The sequence below is a fragment of the Cygnus olor genome, chromosome 1 (assembly GCF_009769625.2).
Source record: "Cygnus olor isolate bCygOlo1 chromosome 1, bCygOlo1.pri.v2, whole genome shotgun sequence".
Classification (NCBI taxonomy): Eukaryota; Metazoa; Chordata; class Aves; order Anseriformes; family Anatidae; genus Cygnus; species Cygnus olor.
In genome coordinates, this window is record NC_049169.1 from 43,771,043 (window position 1) to 43,794,110 (window position 23,068).

Genomic DNA, 23,068 nt, shown 5'->3' on the forward strand with positions numbered 1-23,068 from the left:
ATGCCTTAAACTTATGAGTAAGGAAAATAACGACCCGGGGTGACGCCCGGGTCCTCACTGCTGATGTGAGAGGAATTTTTGCGCGGGTACAGGTCGCCCCCGGGTGACCCGCTTACTTCGCGGGATGCCCGGGAGCCGCGATCTGCCCGACCCTCAGTGCCCGACGTCCCAACGACAGAACCGGCGCGGCCGCCGCCATCTTGTGCTGGCGCTGTGGGGCCCTGCAGGGGCAGCTGGCACGTGACTGACAGCAGTCAGAAAAAAAAGCGAAAAATTCCCGAAACAGACAAAAAAACCCCGCTGTTGCAGCCAACATTTCGAGCAAGTTCACGTAAACGTAAGAGCAGCCCCCGTGGTTCAGACTTAAAGCTCCATCTCTCCAGTTTCTGTTTCCCTGCCTGCAGGGAGACAATAGGATCAGGAAGGTGCCTTCTAGTGTCAGGCCCGTCGCCCTGCTGTGCTGACCCCTGAAGTTTCCCCAAATGTGAGAAACTCAGCTGCCTCGTTTGTGGATGGCTTTTACTCCTCTAGGAGGTAAAAATCCAAGTAAACCAAAGCAGTCCCTGTAAGCCGATGCTAAGGGAAGAATTGGAACGGAACAAGCACTCGCGGTACTCCCCCTTCATGCTCCTCCAGGCACTCGGATTTGTTTAGTAACCCACTGGAGGTCTCTTCCAGACACCTGGCCAGATGCCCTTGATCCCAGTGACATCTGTGCAGACAGTATGCTTTGACAGGCTGCACAGCCCCTCTGCTCTTTGTCTCGTGTAGAAACACCTCCTTTTTGTTTTTCTTCTGCCAGCCTAGCTCTTGAAGGCAGAGTGCACACATGGCTCCAAACAACCTTCTTTTCCACCTTGCAATCTAACAAGTCACCTACTTTCCAGTTGAAGAATCCAGGCCTGCTCACCCATTTCTTTGGTAAAAGCCCGTTCAAACTTCCAACAATTCCTGTTGGGCTTTACTGTTTCTTTCCCAGTTCGCAATGTAGAGAGATCACAAATACAGAGTGGCAAATCTGGATGCTTTCTGTCTTGTTTCCTACTCCTTTGCCAATGATTCCTAATACTGGATTTTGTTTTTCAGCCGCTCCTGATGATTTCATGCATCTATCTGTCAAAACCCCCAAGTTTTGTTGCTGAGCAATAGTGATCAGATGAGAGCCTGTCCTTTTGTCTGTGCAGTGAGAATTGTTTTCCCCTGTAAGCACCACTTTTATGTAAATGCACACTGAAATCCAACATTTTATTGCCACTCAGTGTGTTAGATCTTTCTGCAGTCCTTTCATCACTTTCATGACCCCAAATAATTTCACATCAGCAAACTGTAATCTCCTGGCTCACCCTTTTTAAAGACCACTCACAACTATGTTAAACATCACAGGTCCCAGCACAGACCCCAGCCATACTCCACTTGTGGCTTTTCTTCATTTACCCTTCCCCTCTGTTTCCTGTTTTTTAGCTAATCATTTATTCATGACAGGCTGTCTCTCATCCCGTGACCGCTTAGTTGCTTTGAAAGCCTGTGGTGAAAGATTTTTTCAAAAGCTTTGAGAAATCCAGGGGGATTAGACCAACCAAGTAGTATGCTCCTGTTTGCAGACTTTTCAAAGAAACTCACAACTTTGGAAGTCTTTGTACAGAAACCATGCAAACTCTTCCCAAGTAGATCATGTTCATACAGCAGTCACTAATTTCCCCCCTGTGCTCTCTTAAAGCACTTTATATACCTTAGCTCTTGGCTACAGAGCACATTAAAAAGGGAAAAGTACAGGCTGCAACTCCCCCTGGTTCTGGGTGTGCAACTCACACAGGGTCTCTTGGCTGGGGGTTAGTTTCTTGCCGTGGGACATGACGAGCAGCAGCTCAGCTTTCACCGATCTCTCCCAGTTCCCCCTTTCAGCTGTGAATGAGAAGTCAAATATTTGCCTGGGGAAGGGCCCAGGCCTCCCTTCCCTTCTGATGGCTGTGAGGGGGAGGAAGATGCAGGCAGCAAAACAAAGAGACCTCCTCGAGCTGCTTCCACAAAGGGGTCCTTGTTGAAACGTGCCGGGTAGCTTTTAGGCCTGCCTGTGGGCCAGGGGCTGCTTTTTAAAAAGCAGAATCCTTGAGAGCATCTACCTGGTCAGCAGCTGGCTGAGACCCAGGGTACAGGACTCAGAACAGAGGAGCTCCTTTCCTTGCCTCACAACAATTTCCTTTTAAGAATATTACTTTGGAAATTATGTGAATATTCATCTTGGGGTAGTATGGGACTTACAGCATTACCTTCATTGAATCTGACAGAGGTGTATGAAGCAGCTAAAAGCAGAATGACGTGGCTGGCGAAAATACTTGATAAATTGCCAGGGAGCAAGATCACATTATTACTTAGTCCAGAAGTCCGTTTGTCCCAGTGACTGTAGCGTTTGTCCCAGTGACTTTGGTCTTCAAAGGACAGCCCCCTGCGTGCCCGCTGCCCCAGAAGCCAGGTAACCTTTCTGGCCAATGTCAGATAGGAGAGCCCCTAACCACCTACAAAGTTAGAAACCTTATTTCTGCTCTAATAGCTGTAACAAAACTATTACACACTTCATATGAAGGCAGTGCATTTCTCCTTGACTGCATTAATAGCATCACCATACTTACTGCCTTGACACAGAAATATTTTGTATGAAAGCAATTAAGCAATTTTGTAATTAAACTCAAGAGGGAACTAGCTGCTGTATGGGTAATTTTTCTACGTCAGGTTCTGTACAGTGAAGCAGAATCCTAATAATTACAACAACAATCTCCTGGCTTACTACATTTTCCTTTTTTTTTGTCCAGATTGAAGACAGAGAGACATTAATGCTTTTGGAGGTTACACTAGAGATGTCAGTTAATGTAAGGTTGAGTTCTCTCTCTTGTTTATCTCTGTAAACATACTTATTTATTAAGATGCATGCTATCTAGCAGGAACAAACTCCATTCTTAAAAATAAGAACAGACAAAGAGAAAGGGCCAGATTTGGGATTAGTTTGGAATACAACAAACATTTGCAGAAATAAAGGGATATTCTTATCATGGTAAAAGTTTAAATGACTAGCAAATGTGCAGCCCTGGTTATTTTTTCAACTTCTAATTTCTCTGCTGGAGTACTTCAGTTATTTGCGTTGGATGTAATCCAGAAGAGAGCGGGACATGTCAGGGTTAGAAGCTGGCACACTGCATGCTGCGCCTGGGGACGCCAGTGCCTGGCAGCCAACGGGGCTCCGTGTGTCTTGCATCAGGCGTGGCGCTGCCACTGTGAACTGATCACACAAATACTGGGGAGGACAATCAAGCCTGAGACCTCTGTATTTTTAAGTTTCTGTATATATATATATAAAACTGCGAGCACAAAACCCTTTTTTCCTTTTTTTTTTTTTTTTTGAGAAAAAGGAGGGGTAATGCCATGAAGCAAGCTATGAGATTTTAGTTAAGCTTTAAATTTGCCTTGCTTTGAAGTTCTGCAATGATTTTGAATGAAGCATCTTACATATTCATCATAGGTTGAGCACGCTGCTTTTTGTAACTGTTTTGCCTGTCTGTTATAATCTGTTACTTTTATTTAATGTCTCATTAAAGAGAGCCGCTTTTAAAAGTATTTTAAATTTTGAGCTTTCTTACTGAGTAAGCTTGTATTATTAAAAATTATGCAGCGAGCTACTTGACACACCTATTTAAAGGAAAATCAGTTCTGCTTTTTTAGTGCCGTTCTTTTACTTTCAATTTCAGTTGATGTTTCTGCAGCAAGCAGCCCTTTTCATTTGTTTAATAGTGTACTTGAGCAGAATATGTTTTTCCTTTTAGCCCAAATTTTGAATCCTTTGTGGGATGGGATGTGGGTGGGATGAAGAAACATTAGCAAGCAGAACCAGGTTCCAAAATTAGCCTGACAAACTGAAGAACTGTCTGAGAAGGTATGATACTATTCAGTTAGGGCAGGGGTAAAAGGCTGTATATTCAATGTCAGTTATACTGGTTTGTCCAAGAAGAAGAATTTCCGCATGGAGACACCTACCAATCATTTCATTTTTAAGAAGCTGGACAAAGACCGTCTTTGTTTTTTAAAACCTGCTGGTTATTGCTTGTGTTACATTTAAACTGTAGCATTTTTTTCCTCTATTTTTTCTTTTTCATTTTTTTCTTTTTTTTTCCTTTTATTTTTCTTTACCTTTTTCTTTTTTCTTTCTTTTTCTTTTTTTTCTCTTTTTTTTCTTTTTCTTTTTTTTTTTTTTTTGAGAATATTTATTCTTCAATCTAATCATAGATGGGAACTTTTTTACTTTATAGTAGTTCCCTGACTGTAATTGCAGGGATCTTTCACTTTATGGCATTTGTGCCCTTTTTGTCAGTTGTTCCCAGTAACCAGAACCCACTGGCAATGCCTGCAGCAGCTGCTCACTTCGCAGGTAGAGTCCCACCAGTCTGCCGTGCCTTCCCTTATTAAAGAGAGACATGATCAGGTATACTAACCACACAAACACTGTCCTCCTCTAGCTAAGTACAAAGAGCTCTGTTGCCAACCAAAGGTGTCTTTCTTCTTTCAGCTGATTTTTTCCTCCTCAAAGTCTATTTTTTTATTAATATTAAACTCCATTACTGATGTGGGCATATATCCTAGCCTTGAAAGCACAGCCTTGATTCACAACTGAAGTGAAAATAAATGGAAGAAATCAAGCAATAAGCTGTTTAGCATGTTAGAAATGTTTAGGAAAATCGGTCCCTGATCTTCATGACTACCTTCAGAGTATGTGGTCAAGAATGTAATCGAAATCAGTCTTAAAAGAGGAGCTTTGGTCCTCTTCAGTTCCTCTGTTCCACTGTTGCCTCTGCTTTGCCAGTGTGTGTCAGGGGCATCCTAAATCAAGTAATCACTCAAAACTAAAAGTTAGTGGTGTAGTGGTTTCCACGCATATGGAAATAAAAACTGTCCACTGTTTTAGTCCTTAAAAAAATAAATAATGAGAGCTGTGCAGTGCCCCTAGGGACATGAGTCAGTAGGCAAAACCACATGACTGAAATATGTCCCAGGGACCTCACCCAGTATCTGCACTAATAGCATTGACCAGGTACTTCTAATGATCTAAGTGGGGCCCGCTGGATAGTCCCAAAGCTTTCTTGTTCCTTCTTCCAAGAGCTGAGCCTCCTGGATTCTGGCCCCACCACTTTCTTGTAATGGGTTGGAGGACTTGCTCAGAGCCAAACATCTCCTTTCACTTTCTCTCTCCACCTGTCTGAACCAACGAAGCCTGGTCCTTTCCAGCTATCAGAAAGTAAGAGACTGAGTGACAAGAGACAAATCCCAAGTGCTGACTGCCCTCGCACTGTGCACATCCTTTAGCCTGCTCTCTTCTGTACCCTTGCTGTTATTTTATGGAGTGCATGGGGCATTCCTGTTGTAAGTCATATCAAGGTCCAGAATGTGAGACAATCTGTGAGTGATGTCCCAGGGTGGCTTTGTCCCATCTTACATACACCTCCAGGGCCCTCCAGGGCTGCCAAGCTGTCAGAAGTCAGTCCTTCAGTGTGGAGAATAATGGGAGAAATACCTAGATGCCTAGACTAATGGAAAAAGACAAGACAGTGTAACTTGTTTTTTGGACCTCCAATCTCTTCTGCAGAATTTATTGTGACTTTGTCCTTTATGCCCCAGAACATCAAACTGATCACCAATTGCTTTTTATTTGAATGTGCTCAGCATGATAAGACCCTGCAAACATGTCTAACGCATCTGAAGAGGAGCTGTGGCTCACTGCCCTGTCTGTTCTCTTACCAAAGCTCACTGCATGTGTGAAATAAATAGAAAGGAGTCACACAGAGAGGGAAAGGTCAAACCACAGCAAACAGCTAAGCAGACTTCTGTGGATTATAACTACTGGCATAGTTTTCCTCTGATGGAAAATATACTGCCTTCCAGAAACTGGGTCTCCTTGGGTTAGGGAGCAATAGATGGCAGCTATGCACAAGGTTATGAGACCTCAGACATCATAGAATCACAGACTATCTCCAGTTGAAAGGGACCCACAAGGATCATTGGGACCAATTTCTGGCTCCATGCAGGGCAACCCAAAAATCAAACTATACATCTGAGAGCGTTGTCCAAATGCTTCTTGAACTCTGTCAGGGTTGGTGCCATGACCACTGCCCTGGGGAGCCTGTCCCAGTGCCCAACCACCCTCTGGGTGCAGAACCTTTCCCTAACACCCAGCCTGACCCTCCCCTGTCCCAGCTCCATGCCGTTCCCTCGGGTCCTGTCGCTGTCCCCAGAGAGCAGAGCTCAGCGCCTGCCCCTCCGCTCCCCTCGTGAGGGAGCTGCAGGCCGCCATGAGGCCTCCCCTCAGCCTGCTCTGCTCTGGGCTGAACAAACCAAGGGACCTCAGCTGCTCCTCTTATGTCTTGCCCTCTAGACCCTTCACCATCTTTGCTGTTTTCCTTTGGTCACTCTCTGATAGTTTTATGTCCTTCTTATACTGTGGTGCCCAAAACTGCACTCAGTACTTGAGGCAATCACTTCCCCCGACCGGCTGGCTATACTGTGCTTGATGGGCTGTGTTTCTTCCCAGTTACTTAGCTGATGCAGTGTAAGACCAGAAGCACCGAGGATCATTGCAGTTATGGGATGTTGCTGCTTCAGAGCATGGGAAATACAGAGCAGGATCAGAGATTCTCTGAGTCAGAATAGTGACGGGCTTGTGCAGGAGAGGCAGGAGAAGACAGAAGCAGGATGCTTTTCATTTACCTGTCCCAGCAGGCCTTGCAGGTCACTGGCATGCAAGCTGAATAACAAGGTCCATACAATAGCCTGAAGAGACACCTCTTCTTATGAAGACCCCTGAAACTGGGGAAGGCTTCAGTCTGCTGCACTAGTTATGTTATTACTCAACATTATGTCCCAGTAGTATGGGCTAACCTTTACCTCTTTCACTTCAGTGAGGATACAGCAAAACTATTTTCTTGGTCAAGTGGAGCACTGAGTAGACTGCTGATGTTTTGAATAATATTTCTACCAGGATATGAATGATATTAATTTTTATTTACATTGAAATTTTGCTGGGAACAGGCTCTTCCTCCCTCTCAGAACAGCAGGGAGAGCAGAAAGGGAGAGAACACCTAGGCTGCGTCTTTGGTGGGAGCAGACAGACAGATCTCCCACCAAAGTCTGAGGGATTGAGATGGCAACCAGTTACATCCCACAGAGCTGAAAAAAAGCCATTGTGCCTCAGCTCCAGAAATAATCCTGCATCACTGTTGGGATGATAGTGTAAAAATGGAATAATATTTTCCTGATGCTAGGCCAAGGATCTAACCCCCTTGGCTGTGTGAATTCATCTGTATGGAGCTTTTGTCTTGCAGAACATAATGTCTCTGGCAGGGATGAGCAAACTTAGACTCTCATCCTTTACCATCCATCTGAGAGACATAAGGTATACAGGTATGGGCAGACTTACCTTCCACCAGCCTGGATGAAGAATCTATGAGTAGGGATAGGGTCTCAGGGTTTCCACTGAAATTTCTACGGAGTCTAGATCAGAACTGTCTCAGCTTGGCTTAGATAGCAAAAGAGACCAAGTGAGGGAAAGCTTTTGCATGATTGTGGTGACTGATGAAAAGGGAGGGGAGGAGATGGTGGGGAATAGAAAACACTTCTCAGTCAGACCATGGAAGAATCTATTTGTCCCCACGAGGCACAGGGTGGAAGAAGCTATGGTAGAAAAACATTTCCGTTCAGGTAGCAGTAACATTTCTCCACGCCTCTTAATGATAGTATAGAGCCAAAGTAGGAAGGGAAGACAACACTAGGTTATTTCACGGTTGCATGCTATTATGAAATGGAAAGAGATGGGACTCACCCTATTCCTCTTCAGGGAATATGCTGACATTCTTGGTCAGAAGCTATATGCTATCTCAAGACAGCACAGCAGCAGACACAGCTGTTAACCCTTCTCTTCCCCCTTCCACTCTCAAATGTAATGTCAAGATTTGGGAAAAGAGGTCAATTTGAATCACAGGCTGGATGTTGTCCTTTGCACCAGGAGATATGAGTGTCTGGCAGTAGGAAAATTTCACACACAGAGACACAGGAAGTACCTGGTCTGTAGTGAATAGTTAAAAATCCTGTATCTGGGCAGGAAGGAAGCAGCCTTGGCTACTGCACTCTAGGCCAAATGAAACCTTTTGCAGGGAGGGGGAAATTGTTGATCTTTTGAGATTGACTGAGCATATGTAACAGGGAGAGGTATTTCAGCAATACTCAGAGTCCAGATCTGCTAGACTCTGCCAGATGCTGTACAAACAGAGCAAAAAGACTACTACTGCTGTTAAGAGAGACTAGCGAGCGTGTGTGAAGCCTGCTAGAAAGAATGCAAAGAAGGCTTGTAGCCTTCTGGAGGCTTTTGAATCAGCCTTTGAAACATAAAGCTTTGTAATTTGAATGTTTCAGCCTAAAGACGAAAAAAAAATGTTAAGGAAAGAAAAAAGTCAAAGGAAAGGGCCATGTATGAGAACTGTAGAAGCAGTGAGCTTCAGAGATAAAGCTGATCCACAGAACAGCACCAGACTGACTCAGGGAGCCACAGGGTCCTAAAAATTAGGCTAATAAAATTCATAAGCAGGCAACAAATGGAGCATAAGAGCTTGTACTATTACACATACAAAATCATGGTATTTGGCTCAGGGTCATGCTGAATGTCGTACTTGCTAATACAGGACAACTTCCTTGTCATTTACCTTCTAAAGCCTGGACAAAAATCAAGTGTTAATGTACTGCCCACCTTCATCTGCAACACCTTAAGAGGAATGTAAAGCTTACTATTGTGGTTCTTTCTTTTTTTGCTAAATTTGTAGGAAATAGGGTGTATATGTAATTTTAATTCAGCTGCTCTATTTCATAATAAATATTTCTAGTAAAGGTCTTTTACAATCAGTTTCTCAGAATACTGTGTTTTTCTGAAAGCCAGGTTTTCAGATCATCCCTGGATCCCAGCTCATGCTGTCAGGTTCTGTGACCTGCAACATGCTCACAGAATGCTGGAATCCTGAGAGAAGGAGCAAAAATTGCTTACAGCAGAGAGCTGCAGAGAAATTTACTTTTCTTCCTGGGCCCCTTGAGAAAATGCCAGAGAGTTTCTGCAACTGAGAACACTAACAAAAATTGCTGGACTAGAAAGCAGAAATGGAGGAAAGGTCTTGGAGGGCACACAGCAGGTTTTCCAGTCTTTTTTATTTGTCACATCTCAAGATTCTCACTGAAAATTTCATCACACACATTCATAAACATACATTTGCCTCTTTTCATCCCTTTACACTGTGAAATGCAACTTTAAGAAAACTTTTAGAGCTGCGGAGAGTATCTAGGTGAAGGGCCGTGGAGCAGTAAATCATACAGACAAAGGAAAGCAGCTGAGTACTAGCAGGCAGGCAGCATTTGTGTGGACACAAGTAACCTTTTGGTATGCAAGAGTGGGCTTTTGTGTCTGTGTCTATATACCTATGAACACGTGTCTTGTGAGAGTCTGTAGCCTCTGAGAGCTCTGCTTTATTTATTTTTTAGTTCCTTGCCCTCTTTCTCAGCTAAGCACATTTTTACTCTAGAGAGAGACCTTTTTCCCAGCAGGTCATCTTTATCCTCACTGCTTTTTCATTAGCAAAAAGCAAGAGCCTGCAGTATGTGAACTGGGTGTAGACACGGGAGGGTTGTGATACCGTTGTCAAAGTGCAGTTCAGAGCTGCTAAGAGTAGGAGCCCACAGTTGGTAAGGAGGCAGGTGCCTCCACAGCGTGGCTGAGAGCCCCAGTGTTATCTGACAAGGTCATAAGCACCTATGAAGAACAGATAAGGTAGGCTACAAACACAGATTCTCTCTTCACACAAGTGCTGTTTAGACAGTGACAACAAAAATTACATAAAATGTATGCATGCCACCAAAACGAACATCTTCAATTTTTAGTAGTTGCTTGTGAATAGCAGTTTATCCTAAGCATCCCAAGCCATGCACATTTAACTAGGTATGGAAAGCAGAGTGTTCATGTGAGAAAGAAAAGCAACATATTGCACAGCAGCTGTTTCATCTTCTTATAGCCATTTAAGTGTGCATCTTGACTCAAAAATCATGTCACTTTTAATCCCAGACTACACCTTTCACAATAACTTCTTCCCCAGATTTCAGTATGGGCCACAGAAGCCTTGCTTTCTTCCAGGGCTTCAAGTCTTTCCTGTCCACATGCTCTACATGTTGAGGAAGGATTTCCTGTGTGTCCCAGACGGCTTTAACTGGTGACTCCTGAAGAAGCATCAGACAATAAACTCTGCAGCACTGCAGTGCGAACTGTTTTTGATCATCATTTTCCAGAGTAACTCTGGCTTGCTGAAAATCAGATGAGAACAGTTTTGAAAGCTTTATAGTGTTACTTTGATTAGCATACATTGCCTCCCTCTATTCTCATTCTGTGCAGATGCTCCGCATGATCTGAGCATTGAAGAATTTGATTTGTGAAAGCTGGTACTGTTCAAGTGGGACAGACACGGGTCCCAGGGTCACCTTAAAGGATCTTTTATTTACTAAGTCCTGGTTGCTGGACCATTCCAGCATTCAGCAGCTGTCTGTATTTCCTCATATTCAACAGAGTTCTGCAAAGACCTTGACAAGGCTGAGCTTTTGAAAAGGCCTAGCAAGCTGCAAAAGGAGGAAGCTGCTCTCTGGAAGCTTTGTATGTACATATCTCCTGGAAAAAAACCACTAGTCTATAGTCCGTTTGTATAGCAAGGGGTCTCAGAGCACACCAACAGCTTCTGCAAGCTTTCCCTTGCATCCCCAAGGGCTTGACTGCTTGTGTTCAGGGTCTGCTCTGATATAGCATAGCTGTAAAACCTTGGATCAGACTGCTATGAAAACAACAAGGCTGGCAGAAAGAGGGATGTAAGAAGTTATGAGAAGGCTCAGCTGGTGCCTCTACCCACATAACCTCTGCCCCTCAGTCCAGTGGTTGTTTCAAGCTCGGGTGGGTGGTTGCCTGAGCTATGATGTTGGGATGCCTGTGTCCAGCCTTGTACCGTTTCTTCTGACCCATGGACTGAATTCTCAGCTCATCTTGCCCCATCACTGTGGGCTTGCCTGGTGATCGCTACTCTGTGGCTGACCCTGATCACCATCACCAGCCCTGCTTTACTCACCTGGTAGGACTGCACCCTTGTTAGGGAGGGCACCGCCCTGCCTCTTCTGCCATTCCTCACTGCTCCTGATGCAGTTTTGGGGAGGTTACATGTACCTCTGTGCATGCCTGGGGGAATATATGGGAGTATACGGGCTAGAAGACCCTCTCTACAAGTGGAAAATAACTCCAAGCAGAAGAGAGACCTGTCCTGTTTTGTACCAAGCTGCGCAGACATAACCAGAAAACTGAATCTTTGCCCCTGTTTCTGGGCTGTATCTTTACTTACCTCAGTAATGATTTTGTTAAAGTCTGAGTAATGTTGGCAATAGGCATTTCTTAAGAGTTCCGTTACAATTGGCATCAGCTCCTACAAACCAAAGACAGCACAAAGCGGACTTAGCATGTGATGCCAGCAGTGCAGCCCCTGAGTGCTAGAAATTTGTGTTTCTCAGATCATGTCAATCAGCAATGGAGAAACTTCCAGTTTCAAGCTTTGGAGGAAGGTCCTATAAAAGCAATATGCATCTGGGAAATGTCTTCTGCACTTGCTTATGTGCCTCAGCCAGCCACACAATTCAGACATGCAGCATATGTCTGTGGGACACAGAAGGGTTGCTGAAGCTCAACTTTCCACTCCCCCATCCCTCTCAGCTCATGACTTATCCCCACTGTCATCACCGGAATACTTTAACAGTGTCCATAGCAGAAACTAAGCTCTAAATGAATGGCAGGCACAGACAGCCCCGTTATCCCACTGCCTGGTCCCAGTTACACAGAGACAATAAGTACTTGTTTGCAGTTGGCAAATTCCTGAGATTTGTAAGCGTAATTCGAAGATGAAATGTCAAGGACGTTAAATATGTCATTTTTTCTCTTCTCTATATATTCCTCACAGGCATCAAACAGCTTCTACAATAGAAAGACAACAGCTGATCAGAGCAGCAATCACAGCGAAACAGAAAGCATGGTGTGAGAAGCATGGGCTGAAAACACATCAGCATTAGAGTAAATTGCAGGGTCCCTAACTGACTGAAATATGTCTTTAATACTTGGGAAATAAACTGTTTCAATGAGCTGTCTGCATATTGAAGCCCATTCTTCAGCATCTGTGGGGTCCTGCCATTGCAATCAATGGTAATAATGGTTTCATCTCAGTTTTGTCCTTTAAGGTTTACCATTTTCCTTTAGATCATCTCAGAATCAGAACAAAGAGTCAGACATCAGAATGGGATGTCCTATCTAGTAGTTAAAGCATTAACCATAAGAAAAATAGACTGATTTCCCACTTGTGCTTAATATGGGTGAGAAATGGGAGTGGGGTTTGAACGTGCCCTTTTGAAAGGCAGGAGAAAGCAAGTCTCTGTCAGTTTGCTCTCTACATCATTATATGGGCCCTGCTGGACTGGAAAATAACAGACAGTAACATAGTACCCAATCCTGTCTGATATAGAAGTACTAAATACTCAAAGCCTGCTGTACTGGCTATAGCACATCAATTTGATAAGATTCAGATTGATAAAACGGACATGAACAAACCTGAATTATGCTTCTGCCATTTTTATATGTCATATTGGTTGAGGATTTCCTGCATTTTTCCCAGTCACGTAGCCTAACCATCTCATACAAATACAGCACAGCAGACAAGCGTGAAGGGTCATTCATGTTCTCTGATTGCTTGTGCATGCTCATCAATTTAGACAAGAGCTCGTGGTTTCTAGAGCAAGAAGGATATTCAAAAAGTTAGCTAAGACAAGATGAAAAAATGAATAAGCATAACTATTTTTATTAATCTATTTCAGGAATATCATATTTTCTACATCGCAATTCCCAGCTATACCATACTAGCTGGTAAGCAGCTTTTGTGTGGGAAATAGTACTTTCATGTCTCAATCTTGCATGGTCACAGTGGAATGTGATCAAAGAGCAGTATTTGGACTATGTCTTTGTAGGCTGATTCTTTTTATTAACACGTTCACCCTGGGAACATCTCCTTCCCTTTCTAGAACAACCCAATCCATCTTCCAGGAATCAGTTATAAAGAGATGCTGACAGGCCAAAGATCTGGGGAGAAGGTGTCTAGGCTGCCTGCTCAGAAAAAAAGAGTCTCTAAGGACTGGAGAAAGCAAGAAGTGTGTGGCTTTTCAGTGTAAAAACACACACTGCATCAGAAATCTGAATATATACGTTACCGTGCCTCTAGTAGTTTGATCTTCTCTTTCATCTTCCGATATTCTTCTTTGTCCTCAGGCTCTTTTTGGGTGACCCTTCCAGGAAATGCTCTGAAACAGATTTATTTCATGAGATCTCTTCATTTGTATTTGGATATTGGATAACGGTGGACTTGCCCCTGTGGAATTACCAAAATTTCAGCAAAAACACTGTGAGGTGGGAGGGCATAGAGCACTGAGGAAGGATTTCACAAAACCAGCTTAACAACCTCCCCTAGAAGCCCCCACATAGGATTTATACTCAAAGCAAGGGCAGAGCTATCTACAGCAGAAGAAAGAGAGGTAGGGTTGTGAGGATCAGAGGTGAGACAAGAGAAAGACAACGGGCTTGAAAAAAAAAACAAAAGTATTCTCCACTGGTTAGTATCTACACTCATCTTTTCTCTAGTTTTCTGTATTTTTAATATCAAAATATTACCACCAAACATCCCAAACTCTTCAGCGAGTTTCTGTCCTCCTGGATTCCTTTCTCCACAGATATATCTGGGTAATTGCAGTCTCTCTCCAGTGGGTGAAATTCTCCCATCTCCAATGCCTATTCTTTAGATGATACTGCTAGAGCTTAAAAAAGCCCTTTCTACATGATGACCTAGATATTTGGTCTATTGCATACTCACACCATAGAAGTGTTTTGTTTCGTTTTGTTTTTTCCTTATCATTCACCAGTTTTTTAGAAGTTATGTCTCCTTCTGTATTTTAGATCTCAGAGCAAATACATTCGGTTCTAATGAAAAGGACACCTCTTGTCCCATGTTTCTTTCTGCTCCTTTCAGAGTAAGGTATGCCATCTTGTATTAATATTTTGATCTTGTGAATTATCCCATCAAGTCTTTATGCTGTCAATTAAATTACCTTCATTACTGCACACAGAAATATCATGTTCAGAGACTGTCTAAATTTGGAGGTGGTAAACATAGTATGTTTATTGAAGGAAAATGACTGGTTCTAGGTGAAAGGATACTGAGAAGAGCAAATACAGAAAATCCCAGCACTTACTCCCAAGAGCTCCCTTGTTGCTGGTTGTAAGGAGGGTCAGGTTTGCTGGTCGCCTGCATCTTGGAATGATGTACAGTACTCTGCCTAGAAATGGAAGAAGCAACCTATGTTATACAAACAGACCTGGGAATAAACAAAGAGTGAGGACCTGAATGTGAGAGGTGTAATCTGGATCTATATTGGTTTCCTGACAGCCTTCCACAATTAAGCAAACTAACTCCCTTGGTCACACAAGTGACTCAGCTTGGTCATTATCTGAGTCTAGGCCCAGGGTCTGGGAATTGTTGCCTTACACCATCAACCCAAGTCTCAAACTTGAGTCACTCCTGAAGAAAGCTCTATGGTTTCAGAAAGTCTGACTGTTTCTCTTGCTTGCCTGTCCTCATTATCAGGCTATCCATAACTGATCATATGCAAATCCTTAATGACTCTACTGATACTCCAAACAAGATCAGAAACTTTAAAATACTACGACTTGTCCTCACTGAAATCCCAATAGGAAAGCCTCTTCTCCACAAGGCTGTGTGTAGTTTAGGAAGGGTTTGGAAATCCAGCTATGCTATTTGAAGTTTATTAACTCCTGGCCTCAGTTACTGTGAATGATCTATGTGTGTATTTTTTTTGCCCCAAATGTGATTCATTAGGCTATTATTTCTTTTCCTTTACTCCTGATCAACAACTTCCCTCCTTCCTCCCCATATCCCAGCTACCATGTCTTCCATCGATGCATGCTTAGCTCACAAGGGCAGTTTTCACAAACAAACAAACAAACAAAAAACATGACTGACTGCACATCTACTCCAAATGTCTTCAGAGGTGCTTTTACCACCTCTCCTTTCTTTGTTGGGCTGGATGCCTTTATCTTGGGCAATGCTCTTGTTAAAGGAGCCATTACCTATTCATAAAAGTATTTGCATAGAAATGAAAGTTTATGTCACAAGATGACTTAGAATCATAGAATATCCCGAGTTGGAAGGGACCCATAAGGGTCATTGAGTCCAACTCCTGGCACCACACAGGTCTATCCAAAAATTCAGATCATATGACTAAGTGCACAGTCCAAATGCTTCTTAAATTCTGACAGGCTCGGTGCTGTGACTACATTCAGGGGGAGCCTGTTCCAGTGTGTGACCACCCTCTCAGTGAAGAACCTCTTCCTGATATCCAGCCTGAACCTCCCCTGTCGCAGCTTGACACCATTCCCACGGGTCCTATCGCTGGTCACTAAAGAGAATAGATCAGCGCCTGCCCCTCCACTTCCCCTTGTGAGGAAGCAGTAGACCATGGTGAGGTCTCCCCTCAGCCTCCTCTTTTGCAGGCTGAACAGGCCAAGTGACCTCAGCCGCTCCTCATACGTCTTCGCCTCTAGGCCCTTCACCATCCTAGTAGCCCTCCTCTGGACACTCTCCAACAGTTTCATGTCCTTTTTGTACTATGGTGCTCAGAACTGCACACAGTACTCAAGGTGAGGCTGCACAGAGGCGCAGAGTAGAGCAGGAGAATCCCTTCCCTCGACCGACTAGCAATGCCATGCTTGATGCATCCCAGGGTATGGCTGGCCCTCCTCGCTGCCAGGGCACACTACTGGCTCATATTCAGCTTGCTATCAATCACAACCCCCAGATCCCTCTCTGCAGGGCTGCTCTCCAGCATCTCGTCGCCCAGTCTGTACGTATAGCCAGGGTTGCCCTGTCCCAAGTGCAGGACCTGGCACTTCCTCTTGTTAAACTTCATGCAGTTGGTGATTGCCCAGCTCTCCAATCTGTTCAGATATCTCTGCAAGGCCTTTCCAGGTGAGAGGGCTCGCCTACCACCCCGAGCAGAAACCTGCTGCCACTGCCCCCCGTGACCGAGGTCCCCTCCTACTGCCTGGTGGGATGGGGGAACCTTTGTCTGTTGTGTAGTGGCTGCCTGGTGGGATAGGGGAGCCTTTGTTTCTTGTGTGGCGGCCGGCTTGTGAGTCTGTCTCAGGGTGGGTAGAGTATGCTTTCACCGGTCAATTTCCCTCTCTGACTCCCTGAATTTCCCTCTCTGACTTGATTTCCTGTAATGTACCCTGTACCCTGAGCTGCACTCCAAGACAAACCTGTCTGGGATCTCATGCCTATCCATGAAAATGGAACCAAATAGGAGAACGAAAGTTTGGTCCGCCCTGCAGAAGAGTTCTGATAACCAAGGTTTGAGTACGTTTTAGTGACAGTCGCAGAAACACGTATGATTTTCCCCTCGTATATATTCTTAAAATAAAGAATCATGGTACCTGTTGCAGTTCTCCTGGAATTGTTGCTGAGCCTCAGCGTTGTCACGCCAAACTCTCTTCTCGCTGTCCCATAGTCCACTGGGGAAGAAAGAAATGATAAGACACATTACAGTCGGTAAGAAAATGTCCATTAAAGACCTATGAAGTGCATAAGCTAAACTTCCTCCCTCCAGTTCCTGGTCAGCTTTTAGGTTAAAAAATAATAATAAAAAAAAGCACTCTGGACCAAATCTTCTAAAGACCGTGCTTTGCCAGGTAGGTGGTTTGTGATTTTCTGAGCATAAGGACAGGGCAGAGCTAGCACCGCAAATAAAATACGCTCAAAGTGTAAGAGCTGCGTGCTATATGATGCAGATTAAACAGCGTCCGTAAGCTGGCTTTGGCTTCACAATATAGCCCCCACAAATGTTGGTGCCAAGTCAGAGCCACCCTTGTGTTTGGCTTGTTTGTAATCTCCTGTCCAACCTGTACCAGCATACACCAGATGCAGTTGATCATCAGGGCCCTCATTGTTTATAGGGCAGAGAAGTGACTGCTCTCCGTAGGGCATTAGTGCCAGCCACCAGCAGGTAAAGAACCCGCAAAATGACTGCAGTGGTCCTACTTCCTTTGTAAGCAGGGCTCGGCAAGGACTTGGAAGCATGGAGAGCCCACACCAGTCCCGGGGAAAGCACTATTAGCTCAACAGTTTCAGCGTGTCTCAAGTTTAGGGAAATCATCCAGAGACAGTATCCCTAAAACAGAGGTGAACTTGCAGAAGGTTGCAGACAGGACATTGATGTTTCTTCTCCGGGAACTCTCACCACTCCTTGTCAGAGCCCAGTGTTAGCCCTGTGCTTTCTCACATAGCACACTCAAAGAATAATTCATCGGTGTCGTCATCCTGGCCGGGTGGTCTGTAATAGACTCTCACAACGACATCCCCTTTATTTGACTGTCCCTTAATCCTTACCCAGAGCCTCTCAGCTTTGCCACTGACTTTGCCACCGCCAACTGCAAGCACCACACAGTCCATCCCCTCCTTTAAATACAGTGCCATCCCACCTCCTCGCCTGCCCTGCCTGTCCCTCCTGAGGAACCTGTAGCCATTATTGCAACACACCAGTCACAGGACTCATCCCACCAGGTTTCGCTGATGCTGATGATATGGTAGTTCTGGGACTGGGCCAAGACGTCTGGCTCATTCACTTTATTCCTCATACTGAGTGCGCTTGTGTAGAAGCACTTCGAATGCACCTCATTGTACGCAGCACCTCGTGGAGCAGACCGAAGGACCTCACTAGCACACAGTCCCTCTGATTCTAGCACGCCATCCCTCAGCTCATCGCCGGTGGGCCTGGTTTTATTCCTCTCCCCCTTCGACTCTAGTTTAAAGCCCTATCTATCAGCCCCGCTAACTCCTGGGCAAAAATCCTTTTCCCCCTCTGAGAGAGGTGCATCTCATCTGGTGCCAGCAGGCCTGGTGTCGCATATGCCTTCCCTGATCAACAAAGCCAAAGTTCTGCTGGTGGCACCAGTCTCAAAGCCACATATTGATGAGCTGAGTCTGCCCGTCAACATTGATCCCTCCTATTGGAAAGGCAGAGGCAAACACGACCCGTGGCCCTGATCCTTTAAGCAGGCGCCCCAAAGCCCTAAAGTCCCTTTTGATTGCTCTTGGACTTCTTGCTACTTCGTCATCACCAGCCTGAACGAACAGTAGCGGGTATTAGGCAGAGGGCCGTACCAGGCGAGTGACTTTCCTGGCAACGTCTCTTACCCGAGCCCCAGGGAGGCAGCAGATTTCCCTGTGGGTTGGGTCTGGCCAGCAAATTGGGCCCTCTGTCCCTTTCGGAAGGGAGTCCCCCATGACGATAACCCTTCTTTCTTTCTTGATAGAAGATGTAGCGATGCAGGGGTTACATTGCCTTGCCTTAGGCACCCCTTCCAACCGGGATGGGCTTTCGTCTACATCGCTGTTTTGACTGTCAAGTTCTAGAGCCTCGTACCTGCTAGGTAAGGCTAGTCAGGAAGGTGAGGTGGGCAGGGAGAGGGCTCGCCTACCACCCCGAGCAGAAACCTGCTGCCATTGCCCCCCGTGACCGAGGTCCCCTCCTACTGCCTGGTGGGATGGGGGAACCTTTGTCTGTTGTGTAGTGGCTGCCTGGTGGGATAGGGGAGCCTTTGTTTCTTGTGTGGCGGCCGGCTTGTGAGTCTGTCTCAGGGTGGGTAGAGTATGCTTTCACCGGTCAATTTCCCTCTCTGACTCCCTGAATTTCCCTCTCTGACTTGATTTCCTGTAATGTACCCTGTACCCTGAGCTGCACTCCAAGACAAACCTGTCTGGGATCTCATGCCTATCCATGAAAATGGAACCAAATAGGAGAACGAAAGTTTGGTCCGCCCTGCAGAAGAGTTCTGATAACCAAGGTTTGAGTACGTTTTAGTGACAGTCGCAGAAACACGTATGATTTTCCCCTCGTATATATTCTTAAAATAAAGAATCATGGTACCTGTTGCAGTTCTCCTGGAATTGTTGCTGAGCCTCAGCGTTGTCACGCCAAACTCTCTTCTCGCTGTCCCATAGTCCACTGGGGAAGAAAGAAATGATAAGACACATTACAGTCGGTAAGAAAATGTCCATTAAAGACCTATGAAGTGCATAAGCTAAACTTCCTCCCTCCAGTTCCTGGTCAGCTTTTAGGTTAAAAAATAATAATAAAAAAAAGCACTCTGGACCAAATCTTCTAAAGACCGTGCTTTGCCAGGTAGGTGGTTTGTGATTTTCTGAGCATAAGGACAGGGCAGAGCTAGCACCGCAAATAAAATACGCTCAAAGTGTAAGAGCTGCGTGCTATATGATGCAGATTAAACAGCGTCCGTAAGCTGGCTTTGGCTTCACAATATAGCCCCCACAAATGTTGGTGCCAAGTCAGAGCCACCCTTGTGTTTGGCTTGTTTGTAATCTCCTGTCCAACCTGTACCAGCATACACCAGATGCAGTTGATCATCAGGGCCCTCATTGTTTATAGGGCAGAGAAGTGACTGCTCTCCGTAGGGCATTAGTGCCAGCCACCAGCAGGTAAAGAACCCGCAAAATGACTGCAGTGGTCCTACTTCCTTTGTAAGCAGGGCTCGGCAAGGACTTGGAAGCATGGAGAGCCCACACCAGTCCCGGGGAAAGCACTATTAGCTCAACAGTTTCAGCGTGTCTCAAGTTTAGGGAAATCATCCAGAGACAGTATCCCTAAAACAGAGGTGAACTTGCAGAAGGTTGCAGACAGGACATTGATGTTTCTTCTCCGGGAACTCTCACCACTCCTTGTCAGAGCCCAGTGTTAGCCCTGTGCTTTCTCACATAGCACACTCAAAGAATAATTCATCGGTGTCGTCATCCTGGCCGGGTGGTCTGTAATAGACTCTCACAACGACATCCCCTTTATTTGACTGTCCCTTAATCCTTACCCAGAGCCTCTCAGCTTTGCCACTGACTTTGCCACCGCCAACTGCAAGCACCACACAGTCCATCCCCTCCTTTAAATACAGTGCCATCCCACCTCCTCGCCTGCCCTGCCTGTCCCTCCTGAGGAACCTGTAGCCATTATTGCAACACACCAGTCACAGGACTCATCCCACCAGGTTTCGCTGATGCTGATGATATGGTAGTTCTGGGACTGGGCCAAGACGTCTGGCTCATTCACTTTATTCCTCATACTGAGTGCGCTTGTGTAGAAGCACTTCGAATGCACCTCATTGTACGCAGCACCTCGTGGAGCAGACCGAAGGACCTCACTAGCACACAGTCCCTCTGATTCTAGCACGCCATCCCTCAGCTCATCGCCGGTGGGCCTGGTTTTATTCCTCTCCCCCTTCGACTCTAGTTTAAAGCCCTATCTATCAGCCCCGCTAACTCCTGGGCAAAAATCCTTTTCCCCCTCTGAGAGAGGTGCATCTCATCTGGTGCCAGCAGGCCTGGTGTCGCATATGCCTTCCCTGATCAACAAAGCCAAAGTTCTGCTGGTGGCACCAGTCTCAAAGCCACATATTGATGAGCTGAGTCTGCCCGTCAACATTGATCCCTCCTATTGGAAAGGCAGAGGCAAACACGACCCGTGGCCCTGATCCTTTAAGCAGGTGCCCCAAAGCCCTAAAGTCCCTTTTGATTGCTCTTGGACTTCTTGCTACTTCGTCATCACCAGCCTGAACGAACAGTAGCGGGTATTAGGCAGAGGGCCGTACCAGGCGAGTGACTTTCCTGGCAACGTCTCTTACCCGAGCCCCAGGGAGGCAGCAGATTTCCCTGTGGGTTGGGTCTGGCCAGCAAATTGGGCCCTCTGTCCCTTTCGGAAGGGAGTCCCCCATGACGATAACCCTTCTTTCTTTCTTGATAGAAGATGTAGCGATGCAGGGATTACATTGCCTTGCCTTAGGCACCCCTTCCAACCGGGATGGGCTTTCGTCTACATCGCTGTTTTGACTGTCAAGTTCTAGAGCCTCGTACCTGCTAGGTAAGGCTAGTCAGGAAGGTGAGGTGGGCAGGGAGAGGGCTCGCCTACCACCCCGAGCAGAAACCTGCTGCCATTGCCCCCCGTGACCGAGGTCCCCTCCTACTGCCTGGTGGGATGGGGGAACCTTTGTCTGTTGTGTAGTGGCTGCCTGGTGGGATAGGGGAGCCTTTGTTTCTTGTGTGGCGGCCGGCTTGTGAGTCTGTCTCAGGGTGGGTAGAGTATGCTTTCACCGGTCAATTTCCCTCTCTGACTCCCTGAATTTCCCTCTCTGACTTGATTTCCTGTAATGTACCCTGTACCCTGAGCTGCACTCCAAGACAAACCTGTCTGGGATCTCATGCCTATCCATGAAAATGGAACCAAATAGGGGAACGAAAGTTTGGTCCGCCCTGCAGAAGAGTTCTGATAACCAAGGTTTGAGTACGTTTTAGTGACAGTCGCAGAAACACGTATGATTTTCCCCTCGTATATATTCTTAAAATAAAGAATCATGGTACCTGTTGCAGTTCTCCTGGAATTGTTGCTGAGCCTCAGCGTTGTCACGCCAAACTCTCTTCTCGCTGTCCCATAGTCCACTGGGGAAGAAAGAAATGATAAGACACATTACAGTCGGTAAGAAAATGTCCATTAAAGACCTATGAAGTGCATAAGCTAAACTTCCTCCCTCCAGTTCCTGGTCAGCTTTTAGGTTAAAAAATAATAATAAAAAAAAGCACTCTGGACCAAATCTTCTAAAGACTGTGCTTTGCCAGGTAGGTGGTTTGTGATTTTCTGAGCATAAGGACAGGGCAGAGCTAGCACCGCAAATAAAATACGCTCAAAGTGTAAGAGCTGCGTGCTATATGATGCAGATTAAACAGCGTCCGTAAGCTGGCTTTGGCTTCACAATATAGCCCCCACAAATGTTGGTGCCAAGTCAGAGCCACCCTTGTGTTTGGCTTGTTTGTAATCTCCTGTCCAACCTGTACCAGCATACACCAGATGCAGTTGATCATCAGGGCCCTCATTGTTTATAGGGCAGAGAAGTGACTGCTCTCCGTAGGGCATTAGTGCCAGCCACCAGCAGGTAAAGAACCCGCAAAATGACTGCAGTGGTCCTACTTCCTTTGTAAGCAGGGCTCGGCAAGGACTTGGAAGCATGGAGAGCCCACACCAGTCCCGGGGAAAGCACTATTAGCTCAACAGTTTCAGCGTGTCTCAAGTTTAGGGAAATCATCCAGAGACAGTATCCCTAAAACAGAGGTGAACTTGCAGAAGGTTGCAGACAGGACATTGATGTTTCTTCTCCGGGAACTCTCACCACTCCTTGTCAGAGCCCAGTGTTAGCCCTGTGCTTTCTCACATAGCACACTCAAAGAATAATTCATCGGTGTCGTCATCCTGGCCGGGTGGTCTGTAATAGACTCTCACAACGACATCCCCTTTATTTGACTGTCCCTTAATCCTTACCCAGAGCCTCTCAGCTTTGCCACTGACTTTGCCACCGCCAACTGCAAGCACCACACAGTCCATCCCCTCCTTTAAATACAGTGCCATCCCACCTCCTCGCCTGCCCTGCCTGTCCCTCCTGAGGAACCTGTAGCCATTATTGCAACACACCAGTCACAGGACTCATCCCACCAGGTTTCGCTGATGCTGATGATATGGTAGTTCTGGGACTGGGCCAAGACGTCTGGCTCATTCACTTTATTCCTCATACTGAGTGCGCTTGTGTAGAAGCACTTCGAATGCACCTCATTGTACGCAGCACCTCGTGGAGCAGACCGAAGGACCTCACTAGCACACAGTCCCTCTGATTCTAGCACGCCATCCCTCAGCTCATCGCCGGTGGGCCTGGTTTTATTCCTCTCCCCCTTCGACTCTAGTTTAAAGCCCTATCTATCAGCCCCGCTAACTCCTGGGCAAAAATCCTTTTCCCCCTCTGAGAGAGGTGCATCTCATC

The 23,068-nt window shown here is 45.8% G+C and overlaps 1 non-coding gene across 1 annotated transcript; it reads left to right on the plus strand.

The window, feature by feature from the left end:
* LOC121064219 lies at positions 1–149 on the plus strand. The gene has a single exon (XR_005816419.1). It is a non-coding gene; the product is annotated as a U12 minor spliceosomal RNA (small nuclear RNA).
* Positions 150–23,068: the final 22,919 nt, after the last annotated feature.